The sequence below is a fragment of the Megascapheus bottae genome, unplaced genomic scaffold, assembly GCF_031878675.1.
Source record: "Megascapheus bottae isolate mThoBot1 unplaced genomic scaffold, mThoBot2.hap1 HAP1_SCAFFOLD_41, whole genome shotgun sequence".
Lineage (NCBI taxonomy): Eukaryota > Metazoa > Chordata > Mammalia > Rodentia > Geomyidae > Megascapheus > Megascapheus bottae.
The window spans coordinates 1,742,155-1,766,643 of NW_028327585.1; the positions used below are offsets into that span (position 1 = coordinate 1,742,155).

Consider the following 24,489-nt stretch of genomic DNA (forward strand, 5'->3'; position numbering starts at 1 on the left):
CCTCTCCACTCTCCAGTCTAGGGAAGTTTTTGCTAATCTTAGGGAAATCCCAGTTCTCCTCTGAGCTTCTAATTATTCCTTTCATCCCTCAAATACTCATAGACCTCTAAAGACTTAGAATTTTGGAACACAATTCTGGGGAAGCTTTCTACATTAACACTTCTCTTCCCGGAGGTGATGAGCTCAGAATTGTCCATCTGTTCCAATGGGGAGAGGAAGGGTTGCGAAAGAAACAGAAAATAAGCAATTATATTGGTATATTATTACAACTATTTTACTCCACCACCTGCATGTGGTGGGTGGCCTTTAAAATAGCCCTCTATGATTCTTACCTCCTCACACTCATCCCTTTTTTAATCCTCTTTCTTTATGTGTAGGCTGAATTAGTGACTCATTTGTGACAAATAGAAAGTGCAAAAAGTGATAAGATGTCATGTCCATTATTTGGTTACAAAATGACTATGATTTCCCTTTTGGGTACCATCTTTCCCTCTCATTCTGATAAGCCAACTGTCATGAGCTGTACTTTGAATAGGTTTACATAGCAATGAACTAAATGATGTATTTGTAGCCAGTGAGGTTCTGAGGGCTATATAGTGTTGCTCCTCTTGGGGCAGCAACACGGGAACGGGGAGGGACACACAGGGCCAGCCTGTAGTCCCCCGGGAGCCGAGCGAGATGGTAAGTGTCGAAGACCCAGCCCTCCCCCAATCACTGGGGAAGAAAAAACCACGCTGAGTCAGAAGCAGTGTTAACCATGAAAGCGCATCAGATCTCTCTGCTCATCTTCCGTTCTCTCTGATGCTCTCCTCTCTTTATTGCGTCAGACAATTAGTTATATACTGTTAGGGTAGGAGAAGGTGGGCACTGGGAAGCTAGCCAATAGGAAGAGGGCCCCTGTGCTACCACTAAGGGTCTGGGTGGGCTTTCAGGTAGTGGGCAGGACAGGTGCAGGAAAGCTGGCGAGACTTGAGCTGCTGCAAGACCCGCGAAACTGCGGGGGGTTCAATCGAGTCACGTACACAGAGATGCCTTAGGAGAGGTATGCAAAAGACCGAATGCCTAGACAAAGCCCTTTAATTGCAGCTGAGCCAGAATCAGGCTTCAGGGATGGAGGCTAGGCCCCAACAATATAGATCAATATGTATCCATGATATACAAACTCTCAGCTTAATTTTAATTATGTTCTAAAATTTATATGTCAGTGATAGCATATATGGATTCCTTTCTTGAATACTTGTTTGTTAAACATGACATTTGAAATATGATGTAAAAAGTCAATGATAATGAAATCTTTTAAAATAAAAAATGAATTGAAATAATTACAATTCTTACTGGTACCTTCATGGCAGAATTGTGTGGGACCCAATAAGCCACACGTATACAGTAAGCCATACAGAGCTTCTAGAATTATGCAAACTATAAAAACCATGTTTGCTATTGTAAACCATTGACTTTCAGAGCAATTTATTACAGAGTAATATGTTATTAATAAGGTGGAGAACAGAACGAATATTAAACCAATACTATATTGCAAAAACAAGGATTGGGATGTAGCTCAGTGGCCAAGTACTTCCCTACCACGTGCAACATCCTGGGCTCAATAACCACTACCAAAAAAGAAAAGTAAAATTAAATAAATAAATCACAAGTGACATAAAAACTGTAACAATTTGAGCATCTAAATAATATTGTAATAGATTATTGGAGTATGGTAAATATATTATATTATAAATATGCATACATTGATAGTGTCAAATTAACAACAGAAAGAAAGAGAAAGGAAACAACAAAAGGAGGAAGGCAGGAAGATCAATATGATTTTCTTGCAGAAAATGTCCATATACTATGCATGAGTAGGCATGCATACACATGCTGAGCATGTGGCCGGGAGTTTGGCCTAGCGGTAGAGTGCTTGCTTAGCATGCATGAAGACCCAAGTTCGATTCCTTGCTACCACATACATAGAAAAAAAATTGGAAGTGGTGCTGATGCTCAAGTGGTAGAATTCTAGCATTGAGAAAGTCCAAGGACCGTGCTCAGGCCCTGAGCTAAAGCCCAGGACTGGCAAAAAAAAATTCAGAGAAAGTACCCAGGCCTTAAGTGCAAACTCCAGAACCAGCACACACACATACAAAAAATGAAAACTGAAAGTTTAATAATTTCTTATTTTACTGAATATCAGCGGTACTTAGAGTTGGTTTTGAGCAATGGAGTATAAAAAGAGTAGATAGTACCTTTACAATGGATAAACTTGAAAACATGCTCTTATTTCAGTCATTGAAATTAAGATTGCCAATGATAAATCACGGAAATCATCCTTTACTTTGGTATGGTAACAAGGACACTTTCTGGTATTTGTCTCCCTAATTCAATTCCAATGTAATTATGAATAAAGGGACAGAGGAAACTAGGGTCACTGTGCAATGTACCTCAAGACTATCAATGCCGTGACAAACAGAAAGCCTGTGAAACTCACTAATGGAGACTATAGTCGATGACAACCAAGCACTGGGTGATTCCTTGAAATAGATCCAAGAACCAAAGAAGGACATCAGTAGAAAGACCACTCCCTCCCCTCTCCAAGTATTCCTCCCCTACATGTGTCTAATGTGGATGCTTGCTCTTTTCTTTAAGGTTCTCTGGGATAATTCAGAATATTCACATTCTGAGATTCTTACCCTATTTACATTAACAAAAATTCTTTTTTAAAAAAAATTTTTATTGTAATTAGTAAGAGGGTTACATGATATTTGCCAGATAGATGGTGCATTAATTCACATACATTGATAGCCTTTCACATGTCTTGGTACCCATTACCCTCCCCCTCACCCCCTACCCGTCTTGGTTTTCCCCCCTTCCCTATCAAATTTCAAATAACCAAATACAAATAAATTCAATATATGAAATAACAAAGTGAATTACTATAACAATATGAGATAACCAAGGGACAGCAAAGGAGATGAGAGACAACATAGTACATTAAGGACAACAATCATTCATTATTTGGCTTTATGGCTTTTGTTTCAATATCCTGGAGGTCCTTTCAATTAGCTTCATACTATATGGCCTTATGTATCAAGATTTTGCTCTATTGCAGATCTCTGCTAGTAGAGCCCAAGGTTTCTACTGATTATAACGAATGAGGGAAACCATTGAGCCTAAGTTCCTTTGAGTCTGGCTTACTTCACTTAATATGACTTTTTCTAAGTCTTTCCATTTCCTAACAAATGGGGCGATGTCATTCTTTCTGACCGCAGCATAGAATTCCATTGTGTACAAATACCACAATTTGTTGATCCACTCATCAACTGAGGGACATCTGGGTTGGTTCCATATCTTTGCTATGGTGAATAGTGCTGCAATGAACATTGTTGTGCTAGTGGATTTAGTATGCCCTTGTTTCTGGATGGTTGGGTAAATGCCAAGTAGTGGAATTGCTGGGTCAAAGGGGAGTTCTATGTCTAGCCTTTTCAGGCATTGCCACACTGCTTTCCATAGTGGTTGAATGAGTTTGCACTCCCAACAACAGTGTAGTAGTGATCCCTCCTGGCCACATCCCCTCCAGCATCTGTTATTATTCATTTTCCTGATCCTGGCCATTCTAACTGGAGTGAGGTGGAATCTTAGAGTTGTTTTGATTTGCATTTCTTTTATGACCAGAGATGTTGAGCATTTCTTCATGTGTCTATAGGCCATTTTTGTTTCTTCTTCAGAGAAGACTCTCTTTAAGTCTTTGGCCCATTTTTTAATGGGATGGTTGTTACTTTGGAGATTAGTTTTGGAGTGATTCAATTTTTTGAGTTGTTGATATATTCCAGATATGAGACCTTGGTCTCTTGTTTGGTTGGTGAAGATCTTCTCCCACTCTGTAAGCTTCCTAGTTAATTTACTAGCTATGTCCTTTGCCATACAAAAGCTCTGCAGTTTAATGCAGTCCCACTTGTCCAGCCTTTCTCTGATTTGTTGTGACTCTTGCTCCTTATTAAGAAAGTTTCAACCTGTCCCAAGGAGGCCTAGTGTATCTCCTATTCCTTCCTGTAAAGTTTTCAGTATGTCAGCTTTTACCTCCAGGACTTTGATCCATTTGGAGTTAATTCTAGTGCAAGGTGACAAAGAAGGATCCAACTTTAGTTTTCTGCAAGTGCTTAACCAGTTCTGCCAGCACCACTTATTGAAGAGGCTGTCTTTCTTCCATTCTATTTTTTTGGCTCCCTTGTCAAAAACTAGGTGGCCATACATTTCTGGTTTAATATCTGGGTCCTCAGTTCTATTCCATTGGTCTTCAGGCCTGTTCTTGTGCCAGTACCAAGCTGTTTTGAGAATTACAGCTCTCTAATAGAGTCTAAAGTTTGGAAGTGAAATTCCTCCAGCGCTGTTCTTTCTGCTAAGAAGTGTTTTTGCTACATATCGCAACAAAACCAACAGTACCGAAAATTCTCAAAGATGTTCTACACATAGAAAACCGAAATAAATTCAATATAGGGAAAGAAATGGCACCTAAACAGCATACCATCTAAGGACCACAAGAACTGTCAAGATACAGGCCTTAATAAAAACTTTTAAAAATGGTAGGATCTAATAAATATCTCTCAATCCTAACTCTCAATATCAATGGACTTAAATCTCCCATTAAATGGCATAGGCTGTCTAGTTGGATCAAAAAGCAAGAGCCATTGTTCTGCTGTCTTCAAGGGACACATCTTACCCAAAAAAACAATCATCTTTTGAAAGTGAGAGGTTGGAATCCACTCTATCAAGCTAACAGCCCCCATAAACAGGCTGGAGTTGCCATCTTCATATCAGATAAAATAGACTTCAAACCAAAATTAGTAAGAAAAGACAAAGAAGGTTACTACATACTACTAAAGTGATCTTTCCTCCAGGAAGACATAACGATCCTAAGCATTTACACACCCAATCCCGGAGCTCCGAAATTCATCAAGCAAACTTTACTTACACTGAAACCATACATAGATCGAAATACAGTGATCGTCGGTGACTTTAACACACAACTCTCACCTATGGACAGATCAACAAGGCAAAAACTCAACAGAGAAACCTTAGAACTGAACAACTATATAGACCAACTAGATCTAACAAACATCTGCAGAATATTCCACCCAGCAACAACACAATATACCTTTTTCTCAGCAGCACATGGAACATTTTCCAAAATAGATCACATCTTAAGCCATAAAACAAACCTGGTCAGATTCAAAAACACTGAAATTACAAAATTCTTTTTCCAAATAAGGTCTTAGTCGTGCATTCTGGCGATTAGTCTGTGGGCACTTCCAAGGCCTCTGTCCAGCCCACTAGAGATGTTAAGAGGAAGGAGAGATGCATGAAGTATCAATTGGGAATGTGCTCTAATGCCTTTCAACATTGTTCTGACCATTTGTTAATCCAAATAAAAACTTTATTTCTAAAAAGTAAGATATTTAAGTGAACTTGGCCTGGGGCCAGTCAGAGAAATTCAGGGATTCAAGTACTAAAGGGTAACAGCCACAGCCAGCTTTCCTTTTGTGGACAGAAATAGTAAATCTTATCATCGAGCAATTTGTAACGATTGACACTCTAATTCATTAAGAAGACTCCAGAATGCATGCAGAATACATTTTGGTTTTGGAAACATATCTAAGCCATTGCTCTTATTTGGATAAGTGTTCCCCAAAGTCCCATGAGTTAAAATCTTGACCCCTGGCCTACCTGTGGAACCGAAGAGAGCAGAAACTCCTGAAAAGCCTTCCATTATTGGTGTGTGTTTCTCAAGGAGACTTGGAGACTCCAATCTCTTCCTCTTCCTCTTTTCACCATGAGGTGAATGGTTATGTCTCATGCTGCTGCTGTGATGCCCCCAAACAATGACACCAACCAATCATGTACTCACATCTCCAAAATTGTGAGCGAAAATAACCTTTATGTGTATAAGCTGATTGTCTCCAATATTTGTTACAGTAACTGAAAAATTGCTAACACAACCACCAAAGGTAGGAAAGCTTTCCAAATAACCAGTCATTAAAAACTCTTGAGCTAGAACTTGAAAATAAAAATGTAATATTCTTTAATGATTGTTGTTTTTCTTCTCTATAACTACAAAATTAGAAGGCTTTGGCCAATCACTGCAAAAAAACGTGTTTGCAGACTTAGTGATTCTTTGGTTATCTGTGAATACTTGACCCATCATAGTAAAATTCCAACCATTACACAATTTCCTCTAACTTATTTAGTGCACTGGACAAAACTGTAAGTGAAACTGGTTCCAGTAGCTGGTAGTAAACAAAGGCATTCCTGCAGCTCCTATCTTTGATTAAATGGGGTTGCCCTTTCCTGAGCTGGGGAAGGGAGGTTTCAGAAATTAGTTTTTAATTATCTAATGGTTGCCAATCTGGTGTCTTCTAATGTCCTTGAGGTTTTTTTTAATATTATAAAAAGTCATCTATAATTCCAATCGTTTGTATTGATAAGTGATTTGGGGGTTTTTACTCTGGTAGTTGGAATATATACCTTTCTGATAGTGGAAAGAATTGGTGTTTGATGAAATGTAGTCTAGGAATGTCAGTACTACCACCCTATACTAAAGGCTCATCTAAAGCCTCAATGACAGACCCAACTTCTCTGTACAGGTTCTCTTCTACCAGAATGCATATGGAAACTAGCAGTAAAGATGGGAATAAAGTGATTCTACAATACTCCTTGTAAGAATGCACATTCTGTTAAATTAAATCACTTAAATCCCCCAGGAGAGTTTAAGCCTAGACTGGTTCTGAAGGGTGAGGAATATACTGAAGCTCTTTCCATCCCCAGGCTTCCACACCCCACACTCCAACATCAGCACCTCTGAAAGTGCTCTGAGAAAACCAAAAACACACTCCAGACCGACATGCCGGGCCACTGAAAATTAGCTCATCCTAATTTCACATCAGAATTACCCAGACAATACAAAGACCAAAAAATTAAATTGTTGTTGCTTTATCAAGCCACTATGATTCTTTTCTTTTTGTTTCTTTATTTATTAACTTTGATTTTTACATCATACTTCAAATGGCATGTTTAACAAACAAGTATTCAAGAAGGGAATGTCTATTTACAATCACTGGCATTTAGATTTTAGAACGTAATTAAAATTAAGCTGAAGCTTTGTATGTCATAGATACATAATAATCTATGTAATAAAACCGTATATCTAAGGCAGGAGTTTTGCCTATTGGTAGATTGCTTTCCTTTCATGCACGAGACCTGGTTTCAATTCCTCGGTACCACACATATAGATCAAAGCAGGAACTGGTAATGTAACTCAAGCGCTAGAGCTCTGGCCTTGAGAAAGCCAAAGGGCAGTGCTCAGGCCCTGAGTTCAAGACCCAGGACTGGAAAAAAAACAAAACCCCAAAAAACAAAAACAAAAATAAAATAAAACATTATGTTTATAGAGCATATAGGCCATCATAGATTTTTATGTCTATGCAGTTATGTTTATATGTCCAATACCATGTCCAAGACATTGGGTACCCAAATACTTAGTCATTGCTCTTGTACTCTGTGTGTCTAATATCCACATATTAAGGATACCATGTGCCTCTTGTTCCTTTGGTCTTAACTTACCTCACTCAACATAATTTGCTCTAGCTTCATTCACTTTCCAGCGAATGCCGTTAAGCCACTATGTTTTAGAATAGGTAGCTTCTCAGAAAAATCTTGGTATATAAGATAGATAGATAGATAGATAGATAGATAGATAGATAGATAGATAGACAGATGACTTGGATTGCTATAAAATCATTTTAAAAGAAATGCATAGTGCATGTCAGGTGGAAATACATAGTAGATACATTTTATAGCAAAAACTTTTCTAATGTTTTTTTGAAGGGTATATGTGTTGGGACAAATAAAAGAGATACAAATGAAATAAACAAAAACAGGAGATGCATAGCAGAGCTGAAGTCAGACGTAGGTCCAGACATAAAGCAAAACCAGCACTTGTCCACTGTCCTGTCTCTGTCCTGCCTCCTGATCTATTGCAGGCACATTGCTCAGATCTCCTCCCACTATCAGAACACACAGACAGAAGAAGTTTTCTTGACCCAGGTAGAGGCAAGTCCCACACAAGGGCTCCACCGGGCACAGGTTGATGGGAGTTTGTCCTGAGTGAACCAATCACGATGACCATATAGATGGGGCTCTTGTTTAATAAATACATGTGGCTCCTTGGCTACACTATTACATGGAAAATGTGCTATGTGGCCACAAATAAACACCATCAGAAATCTAGAATAAAGAATCGTGCTCTGGCTACCTTCTAATTCACTGTAACTACTGCCACTCCATATCACTTAAGAGTCCAGTAAGGCTGAAAACAAACTTCTCTCAGAAACAGCTACTTCACGCTATCCAACTGTTCCTTATTAATCACTGTTACATGGAGGAAGTTTTGGGACCCTAAGAAAAATGGAACTAATAGACACAGATTTCTGAAAAGGCATTTTATTATATTTGACTTCCCAACACATTGTGTTCCAATGGGGCATTGGGTGTTGGATACTGAGATTTCTGAGGCTTTGGTTGCCATGGTGAATTTGAAGATGATCTCTGGTGAGAACTAAACCATTAGGCTAGAGAGAGTGAAGGAAACTTTGTGATTTTTTAAATGAAAAGTAGATTAAAGTAACAAGTCTATCTCTGGTTATGGGCATTGGGGTATTACAGTTTTTGCTAGTTTTCCTCTAGTTTAACATGACAGGTGCTCCGCATATGAATCAGTAGTTTGTGTACAGTGTTAAACAGAAAAACTTTTATTTGAAAGAATATTGAATGTTTTACCTAATTTAAAACTAGTATACACCCAAACAAGTAAAGATGTATAGCAAACCATTTCTGTTATAATACTTGAGCTTTTAGGAAGTCTAGCAAAGCAGCAAGCAGATTAAAATGTCTGCTGCCCACTCCTTCTTTCTGCTTTATGCCACTCTAATCACACTCTCATTTCAGGTGAACTACAATGCACACCTTTTCGTATCATTTGAAACAGCTCAACGAGTTAAAGACATGATGTGGTAGTGTCGACTCTGTCTGGGGCATGCAGAGACACACAGGAATAAATTTACAGACAATTATCAAACCTTAGACAGCAGCTGCATTTGGAAGCAAGTTAAAATTCAATAAACAAACTGGGACTCCTTTTTGATGCACATTATGTAATGCAGAGTTGTTTGTGAATTACAAAATGTGTGAGATTTCTACAATATTTGATCATATGAAACTGGCTATTCCTTTTACTTTCTGGAACTTCATTTGCTTGTGATTTTTCATCCAGAAACTATAAACATCACATGTTGACTGAATCAGCAGAATTTATATGCGGGAGTCAGAAAATACATGTGCTGCACTTCACTAAGCTTTTCTATAGAAAGTTCAGCAAAGAGGAAAACTACTGGAGAAACAAGCAAACCTCAATGCTAGACTTAGTGCAATACACAGGACAAAGGCTAATGGAACATGGAGGTTGGTTAGTTTTCTCCCCTGTGGAAATAGTTTGAGTATAAATAAAATTTACAAATATGAATTCTATGTGAATATTAAATATGGCTGAGCCATAAAATGGAATCACAGAACTACAAAGCTAAAAGGAACCAGGTGGTCTTCTACGGGAGAAAAGGTTAAGACTCACATGGAGTGGGTAATGGCCTGAGAACACTGCTGATGGGTAATGCAATCATGCTTAGAATCTATCCACAGTTATGGGCATTCCCACATATTCCAGTGGACAGGTTAATGAGTGGTTCATTTGGTCCACACAGGATGTGAGCAGAAAGTAGATTTATTCTATTCTCTGACACTTCAGATCAGCTTCCTGGATTCCTTTCCTATCACTGGATAAAAATATGAGAAAGTGTCATGGCTCTTGCTGTACCTTTAAATTCTAAGAATAGAAGGCGTACTAGCACAAAGATGTTCAGTGCAACATTATTCACCATAGGTAACATATGGAATCAACCCAGATGCCTCTCAGTACATGATTTGAACAAGAAGATGTGGTATTTTTACACAATGGAATTCTATGTTGCCATCAAAAAGAATGACATCGCTCTATTCATAACAAAATGGAAAGACTTGGAAAGAATAATATTAAGTGAAGTAAGTGAGACCCAAAGGAACATAGGCTCCATGGTTTCCCTCAATTGTAATAGTTAGTACACACCTAAGATTCTCCTAGCAGAGGATTGCAGTAGCTCAAAGCCTAGATATAGAAGGTCTTCTAGGATGGGACTATGTGAAAGGATCTCTAGGATGGGAAACAAGAGGTTTATCTTGTTTGATTGTTGTTCTTAATGTACTATGTTATTTCTCTTCTCTTTTGTTGCCCTTTGGTTAATCTCAGATTGTTACAATATCTTACCTTGTTACCTGGTATATTAAATATATGTTTATTTATTTATTTGAAATAGGAAAGGGAAAGGGGGAAACAAGATGATTAGAAGGAGAGGATGGAAGTGGAATGGAGACCAAAACACAAGAAGGGGTATCAATGAGTGAGAAGTAATGCACTACTACCTGACGAATGTAATTATAACTCCTCTCCACATTATCCGAATTAAAAAACAAAAAACAAAAAATAGAAAGTGTATGGGTTAGCACAGAAATGGATGGAGAGAGAGTGGACAAAGACAGCAGTGGTACTCACTAGACTAGTTTGAAAATGAACTGTACAGTGAGGGGGTGGGAGCAGGAGGGAAACACTGGGAGAGAACAAAGGAAGGGGTGGCATTTTCCAAAAAGAAATGTACTCTTTACCTGTTGTAACTATACCCCTCTGTACATTTTCTTTATAATAACATTTTTTGCCAGACTTGGGGCTTGAAGTCAGGGCCTAAGCACTGTCCTTGAGCTTTCTCAATGCTAGTCCTCTGCCACTTGAGGTACAATGCCACTTTTGGCTTTTACTGATTATGTAGAACCAAGTAATCGAGCCCAGGGATTTGTGCATGCTAGGGAAGTACTGTACCAGTAGGCCAATCTCCTGGCCCTATCATAAAATTTCTGAAAGTTTTAAGAATATTCTTACTTCTGTCAGGTAGTGGTGAGTCATACCTGTAATCCTAGATACTGATTTATCTGAACTTAGAGAATTACAATTCAAAGCCAGCCTGCGTAGAAAAGTGTGTGAGACTTTTACCTCAATTAAACACTAGAAGTTAATCAAAGTGGAATCTAGCTCAGTTAGTTTTAGCTACATTTATTTCACCTCAATTAATCTAGAAGTGGAGGTGTGGCTCAAATGGTAGAGCACCATACTTCACTAAAAAAAGCCAAATGAGAGCAGGAGTCCCTGAGCTCAAGCCTCAATAAATAACACACACATGCACACCCCCCACACACACTCACACACAATTTAACCAGCTTCCCTTATGGAAATTTCTACAATTCAGGTAGTAGTCTGAGCTCACTTTCTCCTACCATTCTCACTCTAGTCCCTCTCATGGTCATCAAGTGATCAGCACAGTTGGGATTTGAACAATGTGCAGGAGGATCTATGAAATCTCTTTACTTGGGCTTACTGTTTATTGTCCCTGCCACACATCACCACCGCCGCCCAACCCCCCCGCTGCCCCAGTCCATTATAGGCAACCCTGTTCCACACAAAGTCTCCTTTAAAATGATCTCACTTCCTTGCAAGCCTAGTGGTACATGCCTGCAATCCCAGTACTAAGAAAGTTGAGGCAGGCTGATCACAAGTTCATTGCTAGCCTAGGTGCATTGCGAGATCCTATCACAATTTCTTTTTACTCTCACTTCTAATGTTGGGAAATATGTACTTTTGCCACAGGTGAGATGCCCATGTCCTCACTAAAGTCCTTTCTACCACGAGCACTATTGCCAGGCAGCGGCAGGTCTACTAGTCCAGTCCAGTGCATTTTACTATTCCCCAAGTCTCTCACATTGTAAGATACACAAATCAAGTGGTCTCAGCCTTTCCTCATGGGGAAAGGGCCACCTTGCCATCCACCAAGTACTAACTCTCTTGCTCACAGTCTCTTCACTTCACCACTCCCATCAGAGAAGGCCTTATTCAGGTGGAGCTGGCTGCACCACTATCGAAAATCACATGCCCAGGCAGTTCCTTTAGAAGCTAGATATGCTGGGCACAACTGTGTTTATCCAAACATTTGGGACTCAACCACATCTCAGAAGCAAAAGGAACGGAGGTACAGAGGTCACATTTAAGATCTTAATATTGCCTCTGTCATCTAACGAAACCAAAACAACAACAACAAAAGATACACATTAGGATGATTGGGGTAAATTAATAATGAGTTTTCCAACCTGCCCTCTCTTGAAGATGCATGTTATCTCAACAATGGCTTAAAAAAATAAATACAAGTCCTCACAATAAAAGGAAATGTGAAATTCTTTCAATGATGTATCAGTTGCTAAAGTATTGAGAGGCCTCCATCCCCTGAACACACTTGTCCCTTCATTCAGGATACATTTATGAGAAACTTGCAGTATCTAAAATTGTTCAAATGCAGGTTTCCAAGTTCTCTGACCTTGTTAGCTCTAATGAGAAACCCGGGGCTGTGTCAAGGCTTAGGTTTCCTGTGGCAGCTGATGAACCCAGTGTTTCTACTCATGATGAGATCGACTGAACACAGGAAATGGCCAAGCATTTATTTCATGGCCTATGACAGGGATTCTGCTACAGTTACCCTTACAGAGAAGAATTTTCTGAAATAAAATTCTTCTTTTTCCGAAGCTAGAAGCATCCTATACTGGACATTTCTGTCCTCCCATCATTTTGTCCTCCCATCATTTCTCAGTGCTATGTCGTTCTGCCTGTTGAAGAGTGGCTTATCCATTTGAGAAACTCCAAGTCTAGTGGAACAGCCAGGAATTCTCTGCCATAGATTGAAGGCACCTAATGCCACTTATTAGAAAATCAAGTTCTATCATTGCTGTTTCTCTTATCCTGTCCTCACCAAATTATTCACCTAACCAGACATTCTCCTACCATCTGTCTGCCTGCTTCCCAAAGAAAGACTGCTGGGGTTCGAAGTGTGGCTCATGTGGTTGAGCACTTGAAAGCATTTAATGCAGAGTTCAAACCCCTTTCTTGGAGAAATAGTGGGGAAAGGGAGGGAGGAAAGGAAGGAAGGTAGGATGTAATGAAAGAATGAAGGAAGGAAGGAAGGAAGGTAGGAAGGAAGGAAGGAAGGAAGGAAGGTAGACAGGAGAAGGGAAGGAGAAAGGAAGGAATAGGGAAAAAGAAGGGAAGGTGAAGGAAACGGAGGGGTAGGAGCGGAGGGAATAGGAAGGGCAGGGGAGGGGGAAGGGAAGGGAAGCAGAGGGGAGGGGAGGAGTGGGGAGGGAAGGGAAGAAGGCTGCCACACCATGGAAAAGCAAACTTACTCAATTAGAAATGGAGTTTTCTAAAAATGTTCTTGGAATCATGAGAACATGAACCACATGCTATATCTATACTTAGTCATAAAAATAAAAGACATTTATTTTAATCTAGCAGCTATTTCTTTCCAGAGTGTGACTAACATAGCAATCAAGTTATACCTGACTAAAAAAATTTAAGACAGAATGAGCTGCCGAACCCATAACCGAAGTACTTATGAATAATTCAGCCCACATTCCTATGCATATTTCATGGCCGGCTGAGTCCAGGTCGCTGCAGCCTTACTTTCCAGTTGGTTCGAGACAGAGATATCTGTAGTACACTGGCAGTTGTCAGTGTGAGATGTTCATTCCTGTCTAAACTGACATACAGAACATTTCTGGGGTAATACAAAATAACTTACCCAAACAAATATTTTTTATATAACTACACCAGGATTTTAATAAGAAAATCTGTCATATTTCTGAAAATGTAGAATGGAAACTAGGTTTAAAAAATTCCTGAAAGATGATATGGTTATAGTTAATATGGTTACTTAGTTGTAATTTCATTCAAATTGAAATGGGTGTGTGATGTGATTCTAAAGCAGTGTGATTTTTTGTGCTTGTCTTCTATCGCCACCTGGTGGCAGTTATATGTACTAACATAGGGCCCGTTGCGATTGTTGTTAGTTTGTATTTCTGGAGCAGTCCACTAGCCTATGGCTGTCATGGACAAGGCCAGCTTTCTGGAAGTTTTCCGCCACTGGTGGTGCACGGGGGATTTTATGTAGCTTTTGCTAACCAAAGGAAGACAATCCACATGTGAAAATATATGTGAACATATTCATCTTAATGATCACAAGGCTATACTACATTTTCTTTCCTCCCCTGTAATTTTTTCCAAACAACTTGAAATCATGCAGAATATATATTAACTCTAAATATTTAATTTATACACTATTTACTTTATAGTTGAGATGAGACATGTTTTTTCTTTTGTTTTCTTTTAAAAGAAACAACAGTGCAATATCATTCTTTCTGATGGATGAGTAGAGTTGAATTGTGTATACATATACACCACATTTTCTTGATCTATTCATCCACTGAGGGAGCATCTAGATTGACTTTATATCTTAGCAATGGTAAATAATGCTGCAATGAACCTGGTTGTGCTCTATTGGATAAATGCCCAGGTGAGGAATTCCTGGGTCATAGGGGATCACTATTGTACTGTTCCTAAGAAAATTGAAAGAGTTGGAAAAAATTGTGCTAAATGGGGCCAGCAGTTCGGCCTAATGGTAGAGTGCTTGCCTAGCATGCATAAAGGCATGGGTTCAATTCCTCAGTATCACATACATAGAAAAAAGACAGAAGTGGTGCTGTGGCTCGAGTGGTAGAGTTCTGACATTGAGAAAGCCCAAGGACAGTGCTCAGGCACTGAGCTCAAGGCCAGGACTGGAAAAAATTATGCTAAATGAAGTAATCCAGACACACTTATTTGTACTGGCTAGAGCGGAAGTAAGGCAGACAAACTCATTTGTGGTAGCTAGAATGTGCCTATAAACATACAAGTAAATATGCTGGGTGGTTTTCAAAAAATACACTGGGACATGATAAAATACCTAAGATTCTATGCAGTAATACAGTAACATGATAGGAGGATATTCTTTGAAGAAGAAAACAAAGCAACTCCAGGAAATGTAAGCAAGAGGATTTTTTGCTTGTTGCCAATTTTTCTTTTTGTCTGTTTGTTCCTTTATCTGTCTTTGGAGTGTAAGAGGAGGCACAGTAATGGAAGGACAAATAGTGAACAAATGCCACAGTGATACTCAATACACATTATGTTCAACATGAGCTATACAACTTGTGGGTGGGGAGGGGAGGGAAAAACTGGGAAAGAATGGGAGAAGGAGTGATGCTGTAATTTAAATATCATATTTTAAGGGTTTGATGAGCTCTTTCCACAATACCTTGTCCCTGAGGATTATAGGGAATACCTGTAATATGTTTGATTTCCAACTGAGGACAAAATTGTTTAAATGATGCACTAGTATATCCTGGCCCATTATCAGTTTTAATAACTTTTGGCTGAGGCAACAAAACAAGGGAGGAAAGGACATGACTAATTACATTTTTTGTAGCCTCCCCTGTTTGAGGGGTGGCGAAAATAAATCCACTAAAAGTATCCACAGTAACATGTACATACTTCATTTTACCAAACGAGGGAATGTGAGTAACATCCATTTGCCAAATTTCTCCTGGAATTAAACCTCTAGGATTAACTCCTACGTGGGGTTCAGGCAAGAGTATAAGGCATCCCTTCCATTGTCGCACGATGTGTCGTGCTTGTTCTCGAGTAACACCGTACCTAAGACGTAAGGTATGAGCGTTGAGATGATGGAGATCATGGGCTTTTTGTGCAAGGGATAATGGGGAAGGGTTAAGTGGAGTTTCAGCTAAACCAGGGTGGCCTGATCTACTTGATTATTTCCCTGAGCCAAGGGTCCAGGCAGCCCAGAATGGGCATGAATATGTCCAATAAAGAAAGGCTCGGCTCATTGAAGAGTAATATTTTGAAGCTCATAAAATAAGGGCATAGCCCCGGAAGTAGGGCGAATATAGGGGACTATTTCCAAAGATGGCACGGAAAAGGCTATATAAGATCTATCAGTGAACAAATTAAAGGGAGTATCTAAAAGATCTTGAAAGACCTTTAAAATGGCTTTTAATTCCACTAATTGGGCAGATTTTTCTCCCGTAAAAAATGAATATATTTCACCATTGATGGAATAAGCAGCAACTCCGTTTGAGGAGCCATCAGTAAAAACCAAGGCTGCATTCTTAATAGGACTTGATTTAGTTATTTTGGGGAAAACTACAGGGGTTCTATAAAAAATTGAATTAATTTGTCCTGGGGAAAATGGTTATCAATTTTACCTTGAATAGAGACTAGACCAACGGCCCATGAGGAATCATTTTGCATAAGCCACTGTATTTGCACAGGACTAAATGGGATAATAATAATATCGGGATCTTTGCCAAATAATTTTAAAGACTGCTCTCTGCCCAATTGTATAAGTTGAATTACTAAAAATGGGTATGTAGCAAGTATTTTTGAGGATAAGGCAGAGGAATGGACCCAATAAAGGGGAGAATTTTGCCAGAATAGTCCGGTAGGAGAAAAAGAGGAGGGAAATACAAGAAAATACAACGGCTTATCAGGGGAATAATAAGAAATATGCTGTTGTTTAATAGCTTTTTCAACCAATAGCAACGCTTGTCTGGCTTCAGGAGTAAGTACTCGAGGAGATAATGGGTCTGGATCTCCTCGCAAAACATCAAAAAGAAGCTTAAGCTCTCCAGTGGTTAATTTTAAATAGGGACAGAGCCAATTTATATCTCCTAACAATTTTTGAAAATCATTAAGAGTTTTTAAGGAATCTTTACGTAATTGCATCTTTTGTGACATAATTTTATTAGGGAAAAGCTCAAAGCCTAAAAATAATTGTGATGGAACTACTTGAATTTTCTCTTCAGAAATTTGAAGGCCATGGGATTGTAATTTAATCATTAACTCACATGCTGCCTCGTAAAGAATGGATTGTTTTGAACCTGCCAAAAGAATATCATCCATATAGTGGATGACCTATAGGGTGGGAATTTTGAGCCTAAAAGGTTCAACAACTTGAGCAACATACTTTTGACAAAGTGTAGGACTATTAGCCATTCCTTGGGGCAATACCTTCCATTGAAAATGGGGATTTGGTTCCATAAAATTAGTTACTGGAAGACTGAAGGCAAAGCGCTCACAATCCCGGGTATGGAGAGGAATGGTGAAAAAACAATCTTTTAAATCTATTACCACTTTATGATATGAATTGGGAATGGCCACCGGAGAGGGCAGGCCTGGCTGCAGAGCCCCCATAGGAACCATCGTCTTGTTAATGGCGCGAAGATCTTGTAAAAGGCGCCATTTTCCTGATTTTTTTTGTATAACAAATATGGGAGTATTCCAGGGTGAATTGGATGGCTCAATGTGTCCAGCAGCCAACTGTTCCTGCACCAACGTCAGGGCTGCAGACAATTTTATAGAGGAAAGAGGCCACTGGTCGATCCAGACAGGTTCATGACTTTTCCAAGTGATTTTATCCGCTTGGAGTGCAGCGGGAGCAGAGGCCTTTATAAAAAAATTTGATAGCATAAACCAAAGCGATCCAACTTAGGTGAAATATTTACTGGGGTGGGGATTCCCTGTCCTTCTTTACCCAAACCTTGTCTGGCAAATACCCCTGTGATAGCATTTGTTGGGTTATAACTTCATTGGGGCTACACATGATAACATTCATTTGTGAAAGGATGTCTCTCCCCCAGAGATTGACCGGTAATCCGGGAACAATAAAGGGTTTAACAGTCCCTGAATTACCTTCAGCATCCTCGCACTGCAATATTTTAGTGCTTTGTAAAGAGTCCTTTGCCTGGCCAATCCCCTGTAGATGGGTAAGGGACACTTGTAATGGCCATTTTGATGGCCACAATTTATGAGAAATGCAGGTAGCATCTGCTCCTGAATCTAAAATGCCTTCAAACCATCATCCACCTAATTAAAGGCGGTGTACAGGGCGTTTGTCAGAAAGGCGTTGTACCCAATAAATATCCGAGGAACCAGGCTGAGAAGTCCCCCTAGCCTCGGTATTAACCCCTGGGGCAGAGGAATGCAAGGGTAAAGGCAAGGCTTGTGCAATTCTCTGGCCTGCAGAAATTTTTATAGGTCTGAGGGTGGAGCATGCCAAAATTTGAATTTCCCCAGAGTAATCATTATCCAAAATGGAGGGAAATATACAAAGGCCCCGAATAGCAGAGGAGGCTCCTCCCAGGATCAAATAACAGGTATTAGGCGGAGGTGGGCCCAAAACACCTGTGGGTAAAATATAAATCCCTCCAGTAGGAGTTAAAATTGAGTTGGAGGTGGCACACAAGTCCAACCCTGCACTGCCTGGAGTGGCTTTAGAAAGTTGGTCTGTTGGTTTAAAGTGGGCTGAGTCATTGGCTGAATATTCCCCGTGGCCTGTGAGAATGGAATGGGTTGAGGGGGCCGGGGCTGGCCCCTTGGCCCGTTTCCCTGAAAAGTGAGCAAGGCTCTACCCCATAACATCCGTTTTTGACCTACATTAATTAGCCCAATGTTTACCCTTATTACATCTGGGACATACAGTGGTAGGTAAGAGAATCTTGGATTGTCCTGAGGCAACAGGCAGGGTAGTATCCAATTGTTGAGGGCACTGTTTGGCAAAGTGCCCAATCTGGCCACATTTAAAACAATGCTTAGCACTTTTCATAGGTTGTAATATAGATCCTATAGCCAGCTGAACGCCTTGTGTGATTCCCTGAGACAACTTGTAAGTAAAGGGATCTGCATCATGGCATAACCTAATCATTTCATCAAGGGTTTTATGTTTTACCTGCCCTCTAAGAATAGCGCAGCAGGTGGCATTAGCATTTTCAAAGGCCAATTGTTTTACAAATTTAGTCTCCTTCTCTTCTGGACCCAAAACTCTCTCCGTCATTTCTAGTAATCTGCCTACAAATTCACTATAGGGTTCCTGTGGCCCCTGGATAACCTTGGATAGGGGTGTAATGATGGATCCTGCGGAAAGAATGGCATGCCATGCAGTGAAGGCGGCCTCCAAGGACTGAGCCAAAAGGCCAACTGGAAATTTAACCTGTTTTTTTATTGAGCTATATTGGCCAATTCCACTAAGTTTATCCGCAGTCCAACTACGAGTGGAAGTCTTTTTTTCATTAATATTGGCTTGAGCCTGGCATTTATCCAAAAATTCTGCCTTCCAAGTTAAATATTGGCCACGGGTAAGGGTGGCTTGTGTAACCTGATGCCACTCATCGGGGGTAAGATAAGAGCCTTAAGCATTGAATGTGTAAAAGGGGCATTGGGGCAATAATTGTGAACTGCTGAATTAATTTCTTTAAGGGCCTTAAACTTTAACTTTTTATAGCTGTTAGGGGAATCCTCATCATCACTAGCCTCTTTCTCTTCCACCTCAGAATTGGGGTCTATTTCCTCACCTTCCTGGTCTTCTCTAATTCCAGTGACTGAAGCAGTTTTGGTTTTGGCTCCTGAGCGAGTCATTACAGGAAAAGCCAAAGCAGGCAAGGCGCGTCCCTGTTTGGAATAGGTAGATTTTTTATGAGTGTCAAAGGCAATCTGGTTAATGGAATCGTGCAGGGAGGCAAGGCTCACTGAAAGCTGGGAACATGCTTTTTGTAGCTGGGATACCTCTTTTAAACCTGCAACATGCTGTGACAAATAATTTTTTGTCTGTATAAGGGCTGCCTTATGGGCATCAATGGACAGTGGAGGAAAATAAGCGGGAGGGTAAGGGGGAGGTCCGGATTAAGTAACAGAAATGGGGGCTGGGTGTTGACAACTATTGGCTTGTTGTTTAAAGCTTTCTTCTGGCAGGGGTGGCATATCTTTGGGTATTTTTTCAAAAACAGGGAGGGTCAAAGGAACTTCCCTATCAGATTGAACTTTCTGGCTATCTATGATGGGATCAAAAGATTTCAATAGATCAAGGAATTTGTTATAAGGTTTTTTGGGATTTTCTCCTGTACTGGGCATGGGTATAACTACCGAAGGGCAAGGTGATGGAGGGACAGGTTCCATAGGGGAGTGGATTGAGGCGGCCGAAGCGGGACGAGAGCGGGGTGCAAGGAAAGCCTCGGCTTCAGAAATAACTTTGGCAGATCCTGGCCCTTCATTTAAAACATCATTAATGAGGTTCCAATAGCTAAATATTCTGGTAGGGACTGCATCTGGCCTCTTTGTGGCAGGAGCGCATTTAACTCCCTCCCTTTTTCCATGTAAGAGGATGTATAGTGGGTCCACTAATTACAACGCAGGGGGAAGTTTCCCCAATAAACAAGAAAAATTGAACTAAATCCTTTTTCTTAACTCTGACTCCTCTTTCCCTGAGGTATACTTTAAGGTCCCGAATAAATTGGGCCTCCTTAGACATATGATCACCCATCTTAGACTGGGACGGAGAAAAATCTGCTTACCAGAAGAAGGCCTTTCTCCTGAGCGGTGAGAATGTCTTCTCCAATTCTTTGTCCACTCCCGGGGAGCCTTTTGTGTGGCTAGTCATGTCTCTGTCCAGCAGAATGTCTGTCTCTCGGGCCACACGTTGGGCGCCACTTGTCCACAGTTATTTGGGGCAAACGAGGGGGACACAGCCTGAAAATAAGAAGGGTGAGAAAGAAGAGTGAGACCAAGCAATATGTTGTCAAGGTCTGTTTATTAAAATTTTTTAGCAGCCTTTTAAGCAGTAGCTAAGAGGAAATAGGGAGGGGGAAGCAGGGCGGTGGCATTCCGCTTGCTGATGTTTACGGTAAGTCTCTACCTATGTAAAACCTCTGGTGATCAGGTCATTGTGACTATTCTCAGAATAATATGACTCATGAATGTTGCCAGGTGAACGGCCATCAGTCTTTAAGGTTAAGCAAGGCCTGGAGGCCTACCCAGGCTAGGGTCTCCAACATTACACTTAACAGGAAGAAACAAAATAACCTCTGCTTTACCTCTATGGTGATAATTCTAAAATTTCAGCAAAAAAAACCTGATTTCTTTCACAGTAATGAGCCTTACGTGTCTTGCTTCTGTCTGTCTCATACATTTCTACTTCATTCCTTGCTCTGTGCCAGGTACCATCACCACAGCCTGCTGTTCCCAGATCATTCTCCTGTTTTTATTTTCCCTTTTTTCCATTACCATAGCCTTACACCCTTGCTCTACTTTTATAAATTGATGTCTGGTGCTCTACCACTTGAGCAATACCTCTAGGAGAGCTATTTTGCTAGCTAATTAGAAATCAAATCTTGCAGATTTTTCTGCCAAGGGTTGGTTTTGAATTGTGATACTCAAATCTCAGCTTCCAAATATCTAGGATTCAAGGGGTGAGCCACTTGCACCTGGTTTTGAATCCGGAAGTTTCATGACCACCCAAACACAGCTTTACTCCAAGTTCATCTCCAGACTTTCCATTGCTAGCCTTATCAGCTACTGACTGAGCATTTGAAACATGTTTGTGTGAACTAAATGTGCTCAGAGTATATTATACATAAAAAATGTAAGAGTTAGCAGGAATTTCAACGTAAACACCGCCCGGCACTGGTGGCTCAAGACTGTAATCCTAGCTATTCAGGAGCCTGAGATCTGAGGATTGTGATTCAAAGCCAGCCTGGGCAGGAAAGTATATGAGACTCCAGAAAAGTGGAGGTGGCTCTGTGGCTTAAAAATGTAGGGTGGTAACCTTGAGCACTTCAACTCAAGGACAGTGCCTAGGCCCAGAGTTCAAGCCCCAGAACTGACAGGGAAAAAAAAGATGTTCCTGATAGACTTATATTGATTGCATTTTTAAAAATGAAATAATATGTAGCTATGGCTGGGAGTGTGACCTGGTGGTAGAGTTCTTGCCTAGCATGCACCAAGTCCTGGGTTCGATTCCTTAGTAACACATACATAGAAAAAAAGGCAGAAGTGATGCCAAGGCTCAAGTAGAGTGCTAGCCTTGAGAAAGCTCAAGGACAGTACTCAGGCCCTGGGTCCACGCCCCAGGACTGACAATAAGGAGAAGAAAGAGGAGAATAAAAAGAAGAAGACAAACAGAAAGAAGAAGAAGAGGAAGAAGAAGAAGAAGAAGAAGAAGAAGAAGAAGAAGAAGAAGAAGAAGAAGAAGAAGAAGAGGAGGAGGAGGAGGAGGAGGAGGAGAAGAAGAAGAAGAAGAAGAAGAAGAAGAAGAAGAAGAAGAAGAAGAAGAAGAAGAAGAAGAAGAAGAAGAAGAAGAAGTGGAAGAAGAGGAGGAGGAGGAGGAGGAGGAGGAGGAGGAGGAGGAGGAGGAGGAGGCAGAGGACGAGGAGGAGAAGGCAACGGAGCAGGAGGAGGAGGAGGAAGAGGAGGAGGAGGAGGAAGAACAAGAAGAAGAACAAGAAGAGCAAGAAGAAGAAGAAGAAGAAGAAGAAGAAGAAGAAGAAGAAGAAGAAGAAGAAGAAGAAGAAGAAAAACAAGAAGAAGAAGAAGAAGAAGAAGAAGAAGAAGAAGAAGAAGAAGAAGAAGAAGAAGAAGAAGAAGTGGAAGAAGAGGAAGAGGAGGAGGAGGAGGAGAAAGAGGAGGAGGAGGAGGAGGAGGAGGAACAAGAAGAACAAGAACAAGAAGAAACAATACAAAACACCACAACCTCTCTGTACGTTTATGATGTGACTAATTTGCATGTTTTAATATAATCCTGGTCCTCGTTCTCTTCCTGGGCCTGGAGTGCAGCTAGAAACACCTTGTTTGTTTATAACAGTACTAGTGTTAAGACCCAGGGCCTTCACCCGCTGAGCTGCAGGCCCCGCTCCTGTGTGGGCACACGCACGCGCTCCCAGCCTGGGCTCTCTCCTCTATCTGTGTCACTCAAGGCTAGCTCTCTACCACAGAGGCCTCAGCGCCACTTTTGCCTTTCTTTTTCTGTTGGTTAATTGGAGAGAAGCATCTCCCAGGCTGGCTTCGAACCCTGATCCTCAAGTCCCAGCCTCCTGAGTAGCCAGGATTACCCAGGCACGGCCCAGGAGTCGGGCCAGCTCTCAGGTTTGCATTCCCTATTTTTGTTTTCTGTGTCCTCATGATTAACCATTATCATAAATGTTTTCATGAATGACCTTACTGTCCCTTGACTGGAGACGGTGGGCGGCACGGTGGGTCTACGAGTCTGAGGTGTCTGGGCCGCATCTGCTGCTCAGACCACACCCGAGGAAACATTTGTTTTTCTGTCACCAGAATTGGTTCCAACCAGAAACGGGCTTCAGGCTTCCAGATGGCCTGTGGACCCTCGGCTCGCCCTGAGCCTGTGGCCTCCGACTGCACAGCCACAGGTGAGAGTGCGGCTACAAATGGTGCAGTCCGCTGGCACAGGCCTCCCCTTGTACCCTGCGGAGCTGGTTCCTTCAGGCCGTAGAAAAGCATTCTGGGTAGGGGGCATGCCTTTTCTCCTTTCAGTGGCAGTGATGGTGCTGTGCGTGTCTGGACCGGTATGTTCCCTCAGGCCTTCCACACATGGGTGCTGGCCGGGATAGCCCCCTGCCCGTAGCACGGCTTTGCAACCTGGAGTCTAAGTTGGCCGTTTTCTCCCGAGAAAGTCCCGGAGGGCCGGAGGCGGCCTGTGGCCTGTGATTGCTTGCATGTGATGGCGGACGGCCTGGTGGACCAGTGCAGACACTTCCCTCCGCTGCAGCCGCCGGGGCCCACACCAGGCATGACAAGGTGCAGGTGAGGATGTCGGTCATTAGTCCTGCTTCCTGGGCTCGGACGTGACGGGAGAGTGTGTGTGTGCACACCACCATCTTGGCAGGCAAATCTTCACGCCCACACGCAGCTGCAGCCCAGGCCGCACGCAGCTTTCCTGGTAGCCTTTGTGTTGCCCTTTCTATTTTGGGAACTAGTGAATGTGGTGTCAAAAAAGGCGCAAATAAATGTTTTGCAGCCTTTTCCTGCCCTCAAATTTTTGGTATCTTTGGTAGTGGAGCTGCACAATGGACAGTGCGTGCTTTTATGTTCATCTACATGTATAAGTGGTCTCTGAGATGGCCCGAGTTTGGTATGTGGTTCCTTTAACCACTTTGAAATAATTTTTCTCCAGGTGAAAATGAATGCTCGATAAGGGTTGTGCTAGTTCAAAACCATGTGGCACTTCAGGTAAGGTGATAAGGGAGTTGCACGGAGGGGTGGAGGAGAGTGATTTTTTAATATTGTGGTTCATCATTAGTACATCTGCCCCAAAGTTAGCAAATAAAATGCTGTAGGAGAGAAATAACACAAAACAGAGGCTTTCTAGACTGCTTAGATTCGTTCTCATTGCCCAAATGTAAAGGTGTGTTGGTATTCAAAGCTGAATACAGTAATAGTGTTAACTTTTTTTGGTAAAGAAGCATGCACTGTCTAATGAAGATGTGGCACATGTTTTCAAAAGTTGTTGATTTTTCCTTTTAGGGCGTCCATGGTGAGGATTTTAGGTGTTGGATCTTCAAAAGTTGCACGGAACACATAAATGCCTATCC

General features: G+C 41.1%; 1 non-coding gene across 1 annotated transcript; it reads left to right on the forward strand.

Moving 5' to 3' along the window:
* Positions 1–23,839: 23,839 nt before the first annotated feature.
* LOC150039601 (small nucleolar RNA SNORA13) lies at positions 23,840–23,974 on the forward strand. Its single transcript, XR_016534317.1, has one exon. It is a non-coding gene; the product is annotated as a small nucleolar RNA SNORA13 (small nucleolar RNA).
* Positions 23,975–24,489: the final 515 nt, after the last annotated feature.